The 19,165-nt window shown below is 43.6% G+C and overlaps 12 non-coding genes across 12 annotated transcripts; all 12 read right to left on the reverse strand.

The window, feature by feature from the left end:
- Positions 1-345: 345 nt before the first annotated feature.
- On the reverse strand, positions 346-418 carry TRNAR-CCU (transfer RNA arginine (anticodon CCU)). Its single transcript has one exon. It is a non-coding gene; the product is annotated as a tRNA-Arg (tRNA).
- An 803-nt stretch (positions 419-1,221) lies between these two features.
- Positions 1,222-1,294, reverse strand: TRNAR-UCG (transfer RNA arginine (anticodon UCG)). Its single transcript has one exon. It is a non-coding gene; the product is annotated as a tRNA-Arg (tRNA).
- A 644-nt stretch (positions 1,295-1,938) lies between these two features.
- Positions 1,939-2,011, reverse strand: TRNAR-CCU (transfer RNA arginine (anticodon CCU)). Its single transcript has one exon. It is a non-coding gene; the product is annotated as a tRNA-Arg (tRNA).
- An 803-nt stretch (positions 2,012-2,814) lies between these two features.
- TRNAR-UCG (transfer RNA arginine (anticodon UCG)) lies at positions 2,815-2,887 on the reverse strand. Its single transcript has one exon. It is a non-coding gene; the product is annotated as a tRNA-Arg (tRNA).
- Positions 2,888-3,531: 644 nt separating this feature from the next.
- TRNAR-CCU (transfer RNA arginine (anticodon CCU)) lies at positions 3,532-3,604 on the reverse strand. Its single transcript has one exon. It is a non-coding gene; the product is annotated as a tRNA-Arg (tRNA).
- Positions 3,605-4,407: 803 nt separating this feature from the next.
- On the reverse strand, positions 4,408-4,480 carry TRNAR-UCG (transfer RNA arginine (anticodon UCG)). Its single transcript has one exon. It is a non-coding gene; the product is annotated as a tRNA-Arg (tRNA).
- Positions 4,481-5,124: 644 nt separating this feature from the next.
- Positions 5,125-5,197, reverse strand: TRNAR-CCU (transfer RNA arginine (anticodon CCU)). Its single transcript has one exon. It is a non-coding gene; the product is annotated as a tRNA-Arg (tRNA).
- Positions 5,198-6,000: 803 nt separating this feature from the next.
- TRNAR-UCG (transfer RNA arginine (anticodon UCG)) lies at positions 6,001-6,073 on the reverse strand. Its single transcript has one exon. It is a non-coding gene; the product is annotated as a tRNA-Arg (tRNA).
- A 1,520-nt stretch (positions 6,074-7,593) lies between these two features.
- TRNAR-UCG (transfer RNA arginine (anticodon UCG)) lies at positions 7,594-7,666 on the reverse strand. Its single transcript has one exon. It is a non-coding gene; the product is annotated as a tRNA-Arg (tRNA).
- Positions 7,667-9,186: 1,520 nt separating this feature from the next.
- TRNAR-UCG (transfer RNA arginine (anticodon UCG)) lies at positions 9,187-9,259 on the reverse strand. The gene has a single exon. It is a non-coding gene; the product is annotated as a tRNA-Arg (tRNA).
- A 7,222-nt stretch (positions 9,260-16,481) lies between these two features.
- TRNAR-GCG (transfer RNA arginine (anticodon GCG)) lies at positions 16,482-16,554 on the reverse strand. The gene has a single exon. It is a non-coding gene; the product is annotated as a tRNA-Arg (tRNA).
- Positions 16,555-18,074: 1,520 nt separating this feature from the next.
- Positions 18,075-18,147, reverse strand: TRNAR-UCG (transfer RNA arginine (anticodon UCG)). The gene has a single exon. It is a non-coding gene; the product is annotated as a tRNA-Arg (tRNA).
- Between the last annotated feature and the right edge of the window lie 1,018 nt (positions 18,148-19,165).

Below are 19,165 nucleotides of genomic sequence, written 5' to 3' on the forward strand. Positions count from 1 at the left end.
ATGCTTTACATAGCTCTGGATATTTCCAGAAGTGGAGAGAAACTGTTTTGACAGTAGTACAAACTGCTCCTTTCTGGATATGCCAATTTACACACGCTCAAAGGTTGTATACGTTTCATGAATCCTGCCTTGCCCTATTCAAGTAGCTGAAAGCCTGTCACAACATCTAGAAACAACAGTTACACCAATCCAATTCAAATCATTTTTTCCAAAGGAATATCTTCTGCCGGGTCAAAAAGTAAAATGGTACCATTTCAAAGTTCCTAATACCACATAAGCTTCTGAGCGGAAGCATGTAATAAATATATCAATTTTTCTGGAAAAGTAAGAGTGGATACTGGTTTTCACCTCAGATGGGACTCGAACCCACAATCCCTGGCTTAGGAGGCCAGTGCCTTATCCATTAGGCCACTGAGGCACAGATAAACACTTGTAGTCTAGAGGCATTATTTAAATGTATTCAATCGTCAAACACTGGTGTCTGCACACAGGACATTTCTCAGTTCTCTCCATAAGTAAACTTCCCATTTTCATCCTCTTCCATCCCCGACATTAACACTCTGTTCTGTGCTATAATGGACTCTCTGCATTTCGAGCAAGTGGAGAGAAATTGGAGGAGAACCCCTCTCGACTCAACACTTCTTCTTTCCTGAATGCTTTTCTCAATAAACTGGGCTTTGACAGTGGTATCAAGCCGTCCTTGTCTTCAGCAGGACACAGAAACAGGCACCAAGTCTCCTAACCAAGTTCAACCACACTCTGCAACTTAATAGACCAATGCTTCACAAATTAGCCAACTGTGTCATCAGCAAAGGCAGCCAATGTGCCAATCCTTTATAATTCTTCTGTAGTACTTCTCTTTCTCGTAGGCAAAATTAGCACTTTAACTGCACAAATCATACAGATTTTACACTTGAAGCACTCCATGAACACATACTTACACACCTTGCATTTCATCTACACACCCTTAAGCTAAAAACCCATTCTGTCAAGTCAAAATTCTGCAACCCTATTACATATTCAGTGCGTGTACATAGAAGCACGTCTTAATGCCACTAACATGAACAAGATTTTAGGCTGAAGATGCAATCTAAATGACTGTGCAGTATGTACTCCACTTCATGAATATTTAGGAATGAGAACCTGATGGCTATTAGAGTATTGGAAGAGCCTGCTTCCATTCTGAATGGAAATCTGAGTTGTGTGACCATTGGCAAAAACCGACCACGAAGGGACTCGAACCCTCAATCTTCTGATCCGAAGTCAGACGCCTTATCCATTAGGCCACGCGGTCATATGTCCTGCTGTGCTTATTTTTATAATGTAGGTGGTATGCAAGGATGGGAAATATGATATTGATAGTTATTTAGGTTTACATCCCATTGTGTGTTTTCAGCTCCTTTCAATTAAAGCACTCTTTTGGAATCTATATAATGAGAATGTCACCAGTTTGATAAGCTTTTGTTTTCTTTTTTGCATTTAAACCTCTTTCTTCATGAGATTAAAGCTCAGTTGTATGCTTTACATAGCTCTGGATATTTCCAGAAGTGGAGAGAAACTGTTTTGACAGTAGTACAAACTGCTCCTTTCTGGATATGCCAATTTACACACGCTCAAAGGTTGTATACGTTTCATGAATCCTGACTTGCCCTATTCACGTAGCTGAAAGCCTGTCACCACCTCTAGAAACAACAGTTACACCAATCCAATTCAAATCATTTTTTCCAAAGGTATATCTTCTACCGGGTCAAAGTTGCATCTGACAAAGATAGGTGTTTAAAAATCTACTTTGTAGTTTCAGAACACCAACATGACCCTGAAGAGTACAGAAGTAAAATGGTACCATTTCAAAGTTCCTAATACCTCATAAGCTTCTGAGCGGAAGCATGTAATAAATATATAAATTTTTCTAGAAAAGTAATAGTGGATATTGGTTTTCACCTCAGATGGGACTCGAACCCACAATCCCTGGCTTAGGAGGCCAGTGCCTTATCCATTAGGCCACTGAGGCACAGATGAACACTTGCAGTCTAGAGGCATTATATAAATGTATTCAATCGTCAAACACTGGTGTCTGCACACAGGACATTTCTCAGTTCTCTCCATAAGTAAACTTCCCATTTTCATCCTCTTCCATCCCTGACTTTAACACTCTGTTCTGTGCTATAATGGAGGCTCTGCATTTCGAGCAAGTGGAGAGAAATTGGAGGAGAACCACTTTCGACTCAACACTTCTTCTTTCCTGGATGCTTTTCTCAATAAACTGGGCTTTGACAGTGGTATCAAGCCGTCCTTGTCTTCAGCAGGACACAGAAAGAGGCACCAAGTCTCCTAACCAAGTTCAACTACACTCTGCAACTTAATATACCAATGCTTTACAAATTAGCCAACTGTGTCATCAGCAAAGGCAGCCAATGTGCCAATCCTTTATAATTCTTCTGTAGTACTTTTCTTTCTCGTAGGCAAAATTAGCACTTTAACTGCACAAATCATACAGATTTTACACTTGAAGCGCTCCATGAACACATACTTACACACCTTGCATTTCATCTACACACCCTTAAGCTAAAAACCCATTCTGTCAAGTCAAAATTCTGCAACCCTATTACATATTCAGTGCGTGTACATAGAAGCACTTCTTAATGCCACTAACATGAACAAGATTTTAGGCTGAAGATGCAATCTAAATGACTGTGCAGTATGTACTCCACTTCATGAATAATTAGGAATGAGAACATGATGGCTATATGAGTATTGGAAGAGCCTGCTTCCATTCTGAATGGAAAGCTGAGTTGTGTGACCATTGGCAAAAACCGACCACGAAGGGACTCGAACCCTCAATCTTCTGATCCGAAGTCAGACGCCTTATCCATTAGGCAACGTGGTCATATTTCCTGGTGTGCTTATTTTTATAATGTAGGTGGTATGCAAGAATGGGAAATATGATATTTATAGTTATTTAGGTTTACATCCCATTGTGTGTTTTCAGCTCCTTTCAATTAAAGAACTCTTTTGGAATCTATATAATGAAAATGTCACCAGTACGATAAGCTTTTGTTTTCTTTTTTGCATTTAAACCTCTTTCTTCATGAGAATAAAGCTCAGGTGTATGCTTTACATAGCTCTGGATATTTCTAGAGGTGGAGAGAAACTGTTTTGACAGTAGTAAAAACTGCTCCTTTCTGGATATGCCAATTTACACACGCTCAAAGGTTGTATACGTTTCATGAATCCTGGCTTGCCCTATTCAAGTAGCTGAAAGCCTGTCACCACCTCTAGAAACAACAGTTACACCAATCCAATTCAAATCATTTTTTCCAAAGGTATATCTTCTGCCGGGTCAAAGTTGCATCTGACAAAGATAGGTGTTTAAAAATCTACTTTGTAGTTTCAGAACACCAACATGAGTCCGGAGAGTACAGAAGTAAAATGGTACCATTTCAAAGTTCCTAATACCACATAAGCTTCTGAGCGGAAGCATGTAATATATATATCAATTTTTCTGGAAAAGTAAGAGTAAATATTGGTTTTCACCTCAGATGGGACTCGAACCCACAATCGCTGGCTTAGGAGGCCAGTGCCTTATCCATTAGGCCACTGAGGCACAGATAAACACTTGCAGTCTAGAGGCATTATTTAAATGTATTCAATCGTCAAACACTGGTGTCTGCACACAGGACATTTCTCAGTTCTCTCCATAAGTGAACTTCCCATTTTCATCCTCTTCCATCCCCGACTTTAACACTCTGTTCTGTGCTATAATGGACTCTCTGCATTTCGAGCAAGTGGAGAGAAATTGGAGGAGAACCACTCTCGACTCAACACTTCTTCTTTCCTGGATGCTTTTCTCAATAAACTGGGCTTTGACAGTGGTATCAAGCCTTCCTTGTCTTCAGCAGGACACAGAAACAGGCACCAAGTCTCCTAACCAAGTTCAACCACACTCTGCAACTTAACAGACCAACGCTTTACAAATTAGCCAACTGTGTCATCAGCAAAGGCAGCCAATGTACCAATCCCTTATAATTCTTCTGTAGTACTTTTCTTTCTCGTAGGCAAAATTAGCACTTTAACTGCACAAATCATACAGATTTTACACTTGAAGCACTCCATGAACACATACTAACACACATTGCATTTCATCTACACACTCTTAAGTTAAAAACCCATTCTGTCAAGTCAAAATTCTGCAACCCTATTACATATTCAGTGCGTGTACATAGAAGCACTTCCTAATGCCACTAACATGGACAAGATTTTAGGCTGAAGATGCAATCTAAATTACTGTGCAGTATGTACTCCACTTCATGAATAATTAGGAATGAGAACATGATGGCTATAAGAGTATTGGAAGAGCCTGCTTCCATTCTGAATGGAAAGCTGAGTTGTGTGACCATTGGCAAAAACAGACCACGAAGGGGCTCAAACCCTCAATCTTCTGATCCGAAGTCAGAAGCCTTATCCATTAGGCCACGCGGTCAAATGTACTGCTGTACTTATTTTTATAATGTAGGTGGTATGCAAGGTTGGAAAATATGATATTGATAGTTATTTAGGTTTAGATCCCATTGTGTTTTTTCAGCTCCTTTCAATTAAAGCACTCTTTTGGAATCTATATAATGAGAATGTCACCAGTACGATAAGCTTTTGTTTTCTTTTTTGCATTTAAACCTCTTTCTTCATGAGATTAAAGCTCAGTTGTATGCTTTACATAGCTCTGGATATTTCCAGAAGTGGAGAGAAACTGTTTTGACAGTAGTACAAACTTCTCCTTTCTGGATATGCCAATTTACACACGCTCAAAGGTTGTATACGTTTCATGAATCCTGACTTGCCCTATTCAAGTAGCTGAAAGCCTGTCACCACCTCTAGAAACAACAGTTACACCAATCCAGTTCAAATCATTTTTTCCAAAGGAATATCTTCTGCCAGGTCAGAGTTGCATCTGACAAAGATAGGTGTTTAAAAATCTACTTTGTAGTTTCAGAACACCAACATGACTCTGAAGAGTACAGAAGTAAAATGGTACCATTTCAAAGTTCCTAATACCACATAAGCTTCTGAGCGGAAGCATGTAATAAATACATCAATTTTTCTGGAAAAGTAAGAGTGGATATTGGTTTTCACCTCAGATGGGACTCGAACCCACGATCCCTGGCTAAGGAGGCCAGTGCCATATCCATTAGGCCACTGAGGCCCAGATGAACACTTGCAGTCTAGAGGCATTATTTAAATATATTCAATCGTCAAACACTGGTGTCTGCACACAGGACATTTCTCAGTTCTCTCCATAAGTAAACTTCCCATTTTCATCCTCTTCCATCCCCGACTTTAACACTCTGTTCTGTGCTATAATGGAGGCTCTGCATTTCGAGCAAGTGGAGAGAAATTGGAGGAGAACCACTTTCGACTCAACACTTCTTCTTTCCTGGATGCTTTTCTCAACAAACTGGGCTTTGACAGTGGTATCAAGCCGTCCTTGTCTTCAGCAGGACACAGAAACAGGCACCAAGTCTCCTAACCAAGTTCAACCACACTCTGCAACTTAATATACCAATGCTTTACAAATTAGCCAACTGTGTCATCAGCAAAGGCAGCCAATGTGCCAATCCTTTATAATTCTTCTGTAGTACTTTTCTTTCTCGTAGGCAAAATTAGCACTTTAACTGCACAAATCATACAGATTTTACACTTGAAGCACTCCATGAACACATACTTACACACCTTGCATTTCATCTACACACCCTTAAGCTAAAAACCCATTCTGTCAAGTCAAAATTCTGCAACCCTATTACATATTCAGTGTGTGTACATAGAAGCACTTCTTAATGCCTCTAACATGGACAAGATTTTAGGCTGAAGATGCAATCTAAATGACTGTGCAGTATGTACTCCACTTCATGAATAATTAGGAATGAGAACATGATGGCTATAAGAATATTGGAAGAGCCTGCTTCCATTCTGCATGGAAAGCTGAGTTGTGTGACCATTTGCAAAATCCGACCATGAAGGGACTTGAACCCTCAATCTTCTGATCCGAAGTCAGACGCCTTATCCATTAGGCCACGCGGTCATATGTCCTGCTGTGTTTATTTTTATAATGTAGGTGGTATGCAAGGATGGGAAATATGATATTGATAGTTATTTAGGTTTACATCCCATTGTGTGTTTTCAGCTCCTTTCAATTAAAGCACTCTTTTGTAATCTATATAATGAGAATGTCACCAGTACGATAAGCTTTTGCTTTCTTTTTTGCATTTAAACCTCTTTCTTCATGAGATTTAAGCTCAGTTGTATGCTTTACATAGCTCTGGATATTTCCAGAAGTGGAGAGAAACTGTTTTGACAGTAGTACAAACTGCTCCTTTCTGGATATGCCAATTTACAGACACTCAAAGGTTGTATACGTTTCATGCATCCTGACTTGCCCTATTCAAGTAGCTAAAAGCCTGTCACCACCTCTAGAAACAACAGTTACACCAATCCAATTCAAATCAATTTTTCCAAAGGAATATCTTCTGCCGGGTCAAAGTTGCATCTGACAAAGATAGCTGTTTAAAAATCTACTTTGTAGTTTCAGAACACCAACATGACTCTGAAGAGTACAGAAGTAAAATGGTACCATTTCAAAGTTCCTAGTACCACATAAGCTTCTGAGCGGAAGCATGTAATAAATATATCAATTTTTCTGGAAAAGTAAGAGTGGATATTGGTTTTCACCTCAGATGGGACTCAAACCTACAATCCCTGGCTTAGGAGGCCAGTGCCTTATCCATTAGGCCACTGAGGCACAGATAAGCACTTGCAGTCTAGAGGGATTATTTAAATGTATTCAATCGTCAAACACTGGTGTCTGCACACAGGACATTTCTCAGTTCTCTCCATAAGTAAACTTCCCATTTTCATCCTCTTCCATCCCCGACTTTAACACTCTGTTCTGTGCTATAATGGAGGCTCTGCATTTTGAGCAAGTGGGGAGAAATTGGAGGAGAACCACTTTTGACTCAACACTTCTTCTTTCCTGGATGCTTTTCTCAATAAACTGGGCTTTGACAGTGGTATCAAGCCTTCCTTGTCTTCAGCAGGACACAGAAACAGGCACCAAGTCTCCTAACCAAGTTCAACCACACTCTGCAACTTAATAGACCAATGCTTTACAAATTAGCCAACTGTGTCATCAGCAAAGGCAGCCAATGTGCCAATCCTTTATAATTCTTCTGTAGTACCTTTCTTTCTCGTAGGCAACATTAGCACTTTAACTGCACCAATCATACAGATTTTACACTTGAAGCACTCCATGAACACATACTTACACACCTTGCATTTCATCTACACACCCTTAAGCTAAAAACCCATTCTGTCAAGTCAAAATTCTGCAACCCTATTACATATTCAGTGCGTGTACATAGAAGCACTTCTTAATGCCACTAACATGGACAAGATTTTAGGCTGAAGATGCAATCTAAATGACTGTGCAGTATGTACTCCACGTCATGAATAATTAGGAATGAGAACATGATGGCTATAAGAGTATAGGAAGAGCCTGATTCCATTCTAAATGGAAAGCTTAGTTGTGTGACCATTGGCAAAAACCGACCACGAAGGGATTCAAACCCTCAATCTTCTGATCCGAAGTCAGACGCCTTATCCATTAGGCCACGCGGTCATATGTCCTGCTGTGCTTATTTTTATAATGTAGGTGGTATGCAAGGATGGGAAATATGATATTGATAGTTATTTAGGTTTACATCCCATTGTGTGTTTTCAGCTCCTTTCAATTAAAGCACTCTTTTGGAATCTATATAATGAAAATGTCACCAGTACGATAAGCTTTTGTTTTCTTTTTTGCATTTAAACCTCTTTCTTCATGAGATTAAAGCTCAGTTGTATGCTTTACATAGCTCTGGATATTTCCAGAAGTGGAGAGAAACTGTTTTGACAGTAGTACAAACTGCTCCTTTCTGGATATGCCAATTTACACACGCTCAAAGGTTGTGTACGTTTCATGAATCCTGACTTGCCCTATTCAAGTAGCTGAAAGCCTGTCACCACCTCTAGAAACAACAGTTACACCAATCCAATTCAAATCATTTTTTCCAAAGGAATATCTTCTGCTGGGTCAAAGTTGCATCTGACAAAGATAGTTGTTAAAAAATCTACTTTGTAGTTTCAGAACACCAACATGATTCTGAAGAGTACAGAAGTAAAATTGTACCATTTCAAAGTTCCTAATACCACATAAGCTTCTGAGCGTAAGCATGTAATAAATATATCAATTTTTCTGGAAAAGTAAGAGTGGATATTGGTTTTCACCTCAGATGGGACTCAAACCCACAATCCCTGCCTTAGGAGGCCAGTGCCTTATCCTTTAGGCCACTGAGGCACAGATAAATGCTTGCAGTCTAGAGGCATTATTTAAATGTATTCAATCGTCAAACACTGGTGTCTGCACACAGGACATTTCTCAGTTCTCTCCATAAGTAAACTTCCCATTTTCATCCTCTTCCATCCCCGACTTTAACACTCTGTTCTGTGCTATAATGGAGGCTCTGCATTTTGAGCAAGTGGGGAGAAATTGGAGGAGAACCACTTTTGACTCAACACTTCTTCTTTCCTGGATGCTTTTCTCAATAAACTGGGCTTTGACAGTGGTATCAAGCCTTCCTTGTCTTCAGCAGGACACAGAAACAGGCACCAAGTCTCCTAACCAAGTTCAACCACACTCTGCAACTTAACAGACCAACGCTTTACAAATTAGCCAACTGTGTCATCAGCAAAGGCAGCCAATGTACCAATCCCTTATAATTCTTCTGTAGTACTTTTCTTTCTCGTAGGCAAAATTAGCACTTTAACTGCACAAATCATACAGATTTTACACTTGAAGCACTCCATGAACACATACTTACACACCTTGCATTTCATCTACACACCCTTAAGCTAAAAACCCATTCTGTCAAGTCAAAATTTTGCAACCCTATTACATATTCAGTGCGTGTACATAGAAGCACTTCCTAATGCCACTAACATGGACAAGATTTTAGGCTGAAGATGCAATCTAAATTACTGTGCAGTATGTACTCCACTTCATGAATAATTAGGAATGAGAACATGATGGCTATAAGAGTATTGGAAGAGCCTGCTTGCATTCTGAATGGAAAGCTGAGTTGTGTGACCATTGGCAAAAACAGACCACGAAGGGACTCGAACCCTCAATCTTCTGATCCGAAGTCAGAAGCCTTATACATTAGGCCACGCGGTCAAATGTACTGCTGTGCTTATTTTTATAATGTAGGTGGTATGCAAGGATGGAAAATATGATATTGATTGTTATTTAGGTTTAGATCCCATTGTGTTTTTTCAGCTCCTTTCAATTAAAGCACTCTTTTGGAATCTATATAATGAAAATGTCACCAGTACGATAAGCTTTTGTTTTCTTTTTTTTATTTAAACCTCTTTCTTCATGAGATTAAAGCTCAGTTGTATGCTTTACATAGCTCTGGATATTTCCAGAAGTGGAGAGAAACTGTTTTGACAGTAGTACAAACTGCTCCTTTCTGGATATGCCAATTTACACACGCTCAAAGGTTGTATGTGTTTCATGAATCCTGACTTGCCCTATTCAAGTAGCTGAAAGCCTGTCACCACCTCTAGAAACAACAGTTACACCAATCCAATTCAAATCATTTTTTCCAACGGAATATCTTCTGCTGGGTCAAAGTTGCATCTGACAAAGATAGGTGTTTAAAAATCTACTTTGTAGTTTCAGAACACCAACATGACCCTGAAGAGTACAGAAGGAAAATGGTACCATTTCAAAGTTCCTAATACCTCATAAGCTTCTGAGCGGAAGCATGTAATAAATATATAAATTTTTCTGGAAAAGTAAGAGTGGACATTGGTTTTTACCTCAGATGGGACTTGAGCCCACAATCCCTGGCTTAGGAGGCCAATGCCTTATCCATTAGGCCACTGAGGCACAGAAAAACACTTGCAGTCTAGAGGCATTATTTAAAAATGTATTCTATCGTCAAACACTGGTGTCTGCACACAGGACATTTCTCAGTTCTCTCCATAAGTAAACTTCCCATTTTCATCCTCTTCCATCCCCGACTTTAATACTCTGTTCTGTGCTATAATGGAGGCTCTGCATTACGAGCAAGTGGAGAGAAATGGGAGGAGAACCACTTTCGACTCAACACTTCTTCTTTCCTGGATGCTTTTCTCAATAAACTGGGCTTTGACAGTGGTATCAAGCCGTCCTTGTCTTCAGCAGGACACAGAAACCGGCACCAAGTCTCCTAACCAAGTTCAACCACACTCTGCAACTTAATAGACCAATGCTTTACAAATTAGCCAACTGTGTCATCAGCAAAGGCAGCCAATGTGCCAATCCTTTATAATTCTTCTGTAGTACTTTTCTTATGGTTGGGATACCCGACACCCCCTCTCAACACAATCCCCAAGAATGGGAAGACGGAAACGGTACTGAACTTTTGGAAGGCGGGAGGGAGTTACCCTCCCGGCCGTATTTATTAAAAATATGAAACAAAATTAAAACTTTAAAATAACAGTTTCATATCATGTACAATTTCATTTACACATTACGATGTTCTTGGCTAACCTTAACACATCTCTAATACAAAGGTTCTCCTAGCCGATACTAAAACATCCTGTAAATGCATTTCTCAAAATTGAAATTGTACATCCTAACATTACGGGCCAACGGCAAGGTCGTAACCGGTGTCAGATCCCTAATACCAGAACTCCCCCCTCACCTGTGAGGGGCGGGCGCACAGAGGACTGTACCTCTGTGCCAACTTCCAATTTCCCTTGTCTTAACGGGGGCCCCTGTTTACTCGCCGCCATTTTAGTGGTCGTCCGAGGACTCGTGTGAGGTGTCTAGAAGGTAGCGTAGACCCCCCTCCCACCCCACACTGCTTACCACATCTGCCGTCGCAGATGTCCTGGCCCCGGGAAATTCCCAGGAGGGGCCCGTAGCCCCTCCTCCCCAGGGAGGGGCCTTGACCGCCTTCCCTTTCGGCGTCCCCATCCTTAGAAGGGGACCGCCTCCCCGTTTGAGGGGCCAATGGCCGCCTCCCCCCGGGCGCTCCCATCCATAATGGGTGACGCCCCACCTCTAGGGATCTTCCAATTACTGCTCACCGATCATGACCTTACCGCCACAGGCCGGATAGTTGACCGGCTATCCGGACCCCCCACAAAACTCCTACTTAAAGGTCATGGCTGCACAAACTCGTTAACCAAGCTACAAAGTCTCCTATGAGTAAAGCATTCCCCTCCCGGGACAAATGGACCCCATCCTCCAGGTACATATGGTCCCCCCTGATACATCCATGAGGAATAGAATGCAATGTACATATACGGACAACCTCCCAAGTTTGTTATTCACTTTCTTCACGACTGATTTAAAGCTGACACAGAAATAGCCCCCCGCCACACCTTCCGTGGAATCATGTGGGACCATGCAATCGTGCACCCTGGAACCCTTCTCGCCAACCAACTCACTGTGGATAAGATTAATTCGAGAAGTACTCGTCGACCCGTGGTCACCAAATCATTGCCCCCAAGATGCACTATGATTACAGATGGCGGTGACCTTGTCCGCCCTAATAGACCCTCCATAAAATTTTGAAACTGGTCAATACAGAGCCCGCCCCTTCCGTAGAAGGTCACCCTGTACCCGTATTCCCCAGCCACGTGAATCATGTCACCTGCTTTGAATACGTCTGCGGCACGCCTCACGTATGAGTGGCCGACGACCCACACCACTCTTCCCTCAGCCGGTGATCTTTGACCGCTGGTCCCCAGGTGTCGGGTCAACTGCACAGTCCGCCCCGCAAAGCCTGCTCGCGAAACTGAAAACCAAACAGAAAACAAGAAGCGTGAGTGCATGACATTAGCTTCACAACATGTGCAACCGCACATACCTCTTATAACAATTCGAGGACCAACGCCCCAACTGTTTCACTTTATCCACACTCAAACCCCTGGCTGTAGCTTCTGTAGCAGCACCTATCCGGAATGAGTGGGTCCCAAAATCGCCCGGGTTCAAGCCCGCTGCTGCGATTGCCATTGTCAACACCCGCTGAAACTGAAACCTGGTTAGTGGGGTGGCGTCGGTATGTCTCAGCAAGCCCCCCCCCATGATGCCGCCCTCTGCGCTAAATACTCCTCTACGCATTTCACTGGGCACATGTGGGACCTTAGCATACGCTGAACAACCACACTGTCTCCGATCGCTCCCGGATCGGTTTTGGACTTGGCTATAGTGACTACCATCGTGTCACCTTTAATCTGGATGTGTTCTCGACACAGACCTCCCCCCGTATCCTGCTTGCTCCTTGCTACCAGTTCGCTTATCCGCATAGCCCCATGGAACGCTAATGCAAAGGCGGCCCGGAATAGCACTGTCTCTGACTGAGATGAACAAGTCGCAGGGAGTACGGACACTAACTGGGACAACCTTGCTAGCCCTATCGGGCGCCTCTCGTCCTCTCTACGACCCTCAAGGCGTTGCCAACCGCGCAGCGCCTTTTTCACCAGAAAGGACGCTGTGGGGTCCTGAATGCCATGAGCCTGCGCCATGAATGCAATGGCGGCTCAGTGTCTATTGGCTGTTGCCACTGATCGGCCTGCCTGATGCAATGAAACTAGAAATTTCAGGACATATTCTTCCTGCCCCCAATGCTCCCCCCTAGCTGGACCCAAAAATGCCCAATAGGAACGGAACGCCCCTTCATATGCCTTCCTTGTCCTGGGGGCTAGACTCTCTCCCACGAGGTTTTGTAATCCGGGGCACCGAGAGACCAGAGAAGTTCGGGAAATGGTGCCGCCACCAAGTCCGCAGAGGGCAGATGGCCCCGGAAGGCCTGCATGTGAGAACGAGAGAGTGCATCAGCCGCCTGGTTCAGTACCCCAGGCACATGTTTTGCTCTAAAGTGGACGTTTAATTTCATACATAGCAGGACAATTTCTTTCATCAGTCTCAAGATCAATTTGCAGCGCGCTGCCTGATTATTGACACATTCTACCACGGTCATATTATCTGACCAGAACACCACAGTGCGATCACGAAACCCCTCCGGCCATGTATTCAAGGCCACTAAAATAGGGAACAGTTCAAGAAACCCAATGTTACCTGTGAGCCCACTCTCGTGCCACCATGCCGGCCATGTTTGTGCCGACCAATGATTACCGAAGATGGCGCCAAAACCCACACTCCCTGCCGAGTCGGTCCACAAACCCAGCTCCTCGGAGGAAACCGCTGGTTTGTTCTACAGGACACGACCGTTGAAATCCGCCAGGAATGCCAACCATATGCGCATGTCCTGGCGAACCTCTGCCGAGAGTCTTGTGCGGTGATGCCCTTCCTTAAGGCCAACCATGGCTTGAGCAATAGAGCGAGAAAAGGGGCGAGCCATTGGTATCACTCTAAGGGCAAAATTAAGCTGACCCACAGCCTGCTGCAACTGATGCAATGTTACTTTCGTCTCGTCAATACATGCCTCGAGTGAGGCCATAAATTTCAATACCTTCTCCTTAGGCAAACGGAAGCACCCCTCTTCAGAATCGAGCTCAATTCCTAGAAACTCGAGTGAAGTAGATGGCCCCACAGTTTTGCCCGGTGCTAGTGGCACGCCAAATATTCTCATGAGATCACAAAATTTACTCAAAGCCTGTGCACATTCCGTGTCCCCCGCTGCCCCCAGAAACAGAAAATCATCTAGGTAATGCATAACCTGCGTAAAGCCTGTGGCTCTGGTGAACGCCCATTGTAAAAAACTACTGAATTTTTCAAAATACGCACAAGAGATGGAGCAACCCATTGGCATACATGTAATAGCGTCCCTGGAACACAAAGCCTAGCAGACGCTGATCCTGTGGGTGTACCGGGAGCAACCGGAACGCTGACTCGATATCCGATTTTGCCATCAGCGCTCCGGGCCCCAGGCGATTCAACATGGCAACAGCCTCATCAAAGGAAGCATACCGCACCGAACAAACTCCCGGGTCAATCGCATCATTCACGGAAAGACCCTTAGGAGCGGACAGATTATGCATTAACTGAAACTCACCTGGGGCCTTCTTGGGGACCACTCCCAATGGTGAACAAACAAAATTATGAACAGGCGGGTTCGCATATGGACCCGCGACCCAACCTCGGGCCACCTCCTTTGCAATTTTTGCCTGTACTACAACCGCATTCTGCAGAACATACAGTTGGTTTTTACACAGTGCTTCCCCCCCGAAAATCCCCCGCCGGGATGCGGAAACCACATGAGAAACCGTCCCTCAACACCCCAGCGGAGACATGATCAGGGTATTCGTTCAGCCAGGGGATCATTGCCATGATGTCGATGGGAGTAGGTAGCAGCGCCCCTCGGCCGTCATTAGACCTGTTGGGCGCCACCTCTGCCCCCTGTATCGCCATTCTTGGCTCTGCACGAACTCTCGGGGTGTGAAGATTGTCCGCACCCTGCACACTCATGCCTGAACTTGCACGTCCCCTGTGGTCTAGTGCACTTGCCCCTGTTGAAGCTCCAACAGACCCCTTTCTTGCCAGAGTTCCCATTACTCCTTGCCTGCTGGTCATTACTGGTGCCTGCTCGAAAGGGCACCGCCGGGGAATGGCGGGAAGGCTCTGCCCCATTCCCGCCAAACGAAGACGGCTTTGTCAAGTTTGACCTGACCTGTTTCTGCCAGCAAATGGAGTCGAAACAATCCCACGTCAGGGATGAGTCGTGCTCCTTGGCCTTACAAAATTTGTTATCATAACCCAACCATTGATCACCATCGTACGATTCATAAAACTCCATTATTCATGTCTGGTAACAAGCCAACTCAGTCAATACCTCAGGCCTACGTTCCCCCATGATTGCAGTGAACATCCCAAAAGCCCTGGCCCAATTAGCGATTGTCTCATCAACTCTGAAACCCGCCATTTTTGCTCGCCATACACTTGGATGCAACAATTCCTTCTGATTTTTTACGTGTTCTATTTCATAATGATCAGTCAATAGTGAAAATATGTTCACGTATTTATCCGCCCATATCATCTCCTTCGTGGCCAACGGTATATGTTGTACCACTTTTTCCCTTCTTGAGGGTACCGACCCCTCCCCAGCCATTGGCAACGGCTTCTTACCCGAATCAGTAGCTGAACTCGCTGCTGCTGCTGTTCCAACGCCTGAAGACGGTTGTTCCGCGGGAACCTGAGGGGGAACAAAAGGACAAGGTGCCTTCGCAGCATCTCGCGACTGCCGCAATTGCTTCATTATTAGTTTGGCCTCTTCGGCCGTATCCCCTGGAGCTATGGCACCCTCATTATTCTTGCCCAACCACGCCGCCAACTGGGCGGCCAACTCCGGTGGCATATCCCCCTCGTTCACCGGTGTAACTACAACAGGGATCGGCTGTCCTGCATCCGGAATCGGAACTGGGGCCTCCACTGGCCTGACCGGGCTCGCCGGATGTGACTCTGGAACCGGAGCCTCACCCCCTGCCGCCCTGTTCCTGGCCCTTTTACCTCTCCCGGCAGGGACTATCCCCGGCAATGCTGGTCCGATGACTTTCTTAGGCCGGCCCGTACCGTTCATGGCCGCCATCTGCTTCTTCATATTTGCCATGTCCTTCACCAGCATACGAAGCATTTGGTCGGTGCTAACCTTCTTTCCGACCCTTTTGCCCGGCATTTTCTTACGATAGTCGACCGAAAGATCCTGGAACCAAAGTTTCGACGTGCTAGAAGACAAAACACAAGGATTACAAATTCTCAAAATTGGCTCTTCGTTCCGTCTCGAGCTCACGTGCAACAGGGAGGTGCAGCTTCAGAGCACAGGAACAAGAGGATGCTTCCTTGGCTTGTTGCTCCTTTTATCCTTCTTCGGGTGGGCGTGGACCCTCCTCCAATCCGCCTACGGGGCGTGGCCATCGGCGTAAGTGTCTAGGACAGCCTCTTCTTGGGCGGGAAAAGGCACGCCCCGGCAACGCCGCTTCGGGCATACCAGCCGAGACTCGCCTCCCGCCCAAAAATGGCTTCCCGGGGGGATCGGGGTACTCCACCATACGTTCGGGGGGAAGGAGCGGTCGCCCCTTTCCTTTCTCGTAGGCAAAATTAGCACTTTAACTGCACCAATCATACAGATTTTACACTTGAAGCACTCCATGAACACATACTTACACACCTTGCATTTCATCTACACACCCTTAAGCTAAAAACCCATTCTGTCAAGTCAAAATTCTGCAACCCTATTACATATTCAGTGCGTGTACATAGAAGCACTTCTTAATGCCATTAACATGGACAAGATTTTAGGCTGAAGATGCAATCTAAATGACTGTGCAGTATGTACTCCACTTCATGAATAATTAGGAATAAGAACATGATGGCTATAAGAGTATTGGAAGAGCCTGCTTCCATTCTGAACGGAAAGCTGAGTTGTGTGACCATTGGCAAAAACCGACCACAAAGGGACACGAACCCTCAATCTTCTGATCCGCAGTCAGACACCTTATCCATTAGGCCACGCGGTCATATGTCCTGCTGTGCTTATTTTTATAATGTAGGTGGTATGCAAGGATGGGAAATATGATATTGATAGTTATTTAGGTTTACATCCCATTGTGTTTTTTCAGCTCCTTTCAATTAAAGCACTCTTTTGGAATCTATATAATGAGAATGTCACCAGTACGATAAGCTTTTGTTTTCTTTTTTGCATTTAAACCTCTTTCTTCATGAGAATAAAGCTCAGTTGTATGCTTTAAATAGCTCTGGATATTTCCAGAAGTGGAGAGAAACTGTTTTGACAGTAGTACAAACTGCTCCTTTCTGGATATGCCAATTTACACACGCTCAAAGGTTGTATACGTTTCATGAATCCGGACTTGCCCTATTCAAGTAGCTGAAAGCCTGTCACCACCTCTAAAAACAACAGTTACACCAATCCAATTCAAATCATTTTTTCCAAAGGAATATCTTCTGCCGGGTCAAAGTTGCATCTGACAAAGATAGGTGTTTAAAAATCTACTTTGTAGTTTCAGAACACCAACATGACGCTGAAGAGTACAAAAGTAAAATGGTACCATTTCAAAGTTCCTAATACCTCATAAGCTTCTGAGCGGAAGCATGTAATAAATATATACATTTTTCTGGAAAAGTAAGAGTGGATATTGGTTTTTACCTCAGATGGGACTTGAACCCACAATCCCTAGCTTAGGAGGCCAGCACCTTATCCATTAGGCCACTCAGGCACAGATAAACACTGGTCGTCTAGAGGCATTATTTAAATGTATTCAATCGTCAAACACTGGTGTCTGCACACAGGACATTTCTCAGTTCTCTCCATAAGTAAACTTCCCATTTTCATCCTCTTCCATGCCCGACTTTAACACTCTCTTCTGTGCTATAATGGAGGCTCTGCATTTCGAGCAAGTGGAGAGAAATTGGAGGAGAACCACTTTCGACTCAACACTTCTTCTTTCCTGGATGCTTTTCTCAATAAACTGGGCTTTGACAGTGGTATCAAGCCGTCCTTGTCTTCAGCAGGACACAGAAACAGGCACCAAGTCTCCTAACCAAGTTCAACCACACTCTGCAACTTAATATACCAATGCTTTGCAAATTAGCCAACTGTGTCATCAGCAAAGGCAGCCAATGTGCCAATCCTTTATAATTCTTCTGTAGTACTTTTCTTTCTCGTAGGCAAAATTAGCACTTTAACTGCACAAATCATACAGATTTTACACTTGAAGCACTCCATGAACACATACTTACAAACCTTGCATTTCATCTACACACCCTTAAGCTAAAAACCCATTCTGTCAAGTCAAAATTCTGCAACCCTATTACATATTCAGTGCATGTACATAGAAGCACTTCTTAATGCCACTAACATGGACAAGATTTTAGGCTGAAGATGCCATCTAAATGACTGTGCAGTATGTACTCCACTTCATGAATAATTAGGAATGAGAACATGGTGGCTATAAGAGTATTGGTAGAGCCTGCTTCCATTCTGAATGGAAAGCTGAGTTGTGTGACCATTGGCAAAAACTGACCACGAAGGGACTCAAACCCTCAATCTTCTGATCCGAAGTCAGACGCCTTATCCATTAGGCCACGCGGTCATATGTCTTGCTGTGCTTATTTTTATAATGTAGGTGGTATGCAAGGATGGCAAATATGATATTGATAGTTATTTAGGTTTACATCCCATTGTGTTTTTTCAGCTCCTTTCAATTAAAGCACTCTTTTGGAATCTCTATAATGAGAATGTCACCAGTACGATAAGCTTTTGTTTTCTTTTTTGCATTTAAACCTCTTTTTTCATGAGAATAAAGCTCAGTTGTATGCTTTACATAGCTCTGGATATTTCCAGAAGTGGAGAGAAACTGTTTTGACAGGAGTAAAAACTGCTCCTTTCTGGATATGCCAATTTACACACGCTCAAAGGTTGTATACGTTTCATGAATCCTGACTTGCCCTATTCAAGTAGCTGAAAGCCTGTCACCGCCTCTAGAAACAACAGTTACACCAATCCAATTCAAATCATTTTTTCCAAAGGAATATCTTCTGCCGGGTCAAAGTTGCATCTGACAAAGATAGGTGTTTAAAAATCTACTTTGTAGTTTCAGAACACCAACATGACTCTGAAGAGTACAGAAGTAAAATGGTACCATTTCAAAGTTCCTAATACCACATAAGCTTCTGAGCGGAAGCATGTAATAAATATATCAATTTTTCTGGAAAAGTAAGAGTGGATATTGGTTTTCACTTCAGATGGGACTCTAACCCACAATCCCTGGGTTAGGAGGCCAGTGCCTTATCCATTAGGCCACTGAGGCACAGATAAACACTTGCAGTCTAGAGGCATTATTTAAATGTATTCAATCGTCAAACACTGGTGTCTGCACACAGGACATTTCTCAGTTCTCTCCAAAAGTAAACTTCCCATTTTCATCCTCTTCCATCCCCGACTTTAACACTCTGTTCTGTGCTATAATGGAGGCTCTGCATTTCGAGCAAGTGGAGAGAAATTGGAGGAGAACCACTTTCGACTCAACACTTCTTCTTTCCTGGATGCTTTTCTCAATAAACTGGGCTTTGACAGTGGTATCAAGCCGTCCTTGTCTTCAGCAGGACACA

This window comes from Lissotriton vulgaris, chromosome 5 (genome assembly GCF_964263255.1).
Source record: "Lissotriton vulgaris chromosome 5, aLisVul1.2, whole genome shotgun sequence".
Lineage (NCBI taxonomy): Eukaryota > Metazoa > Chordata > Amphibia > Caudata > Salamandridae > Lissotriton > Lissotriton vulgaris.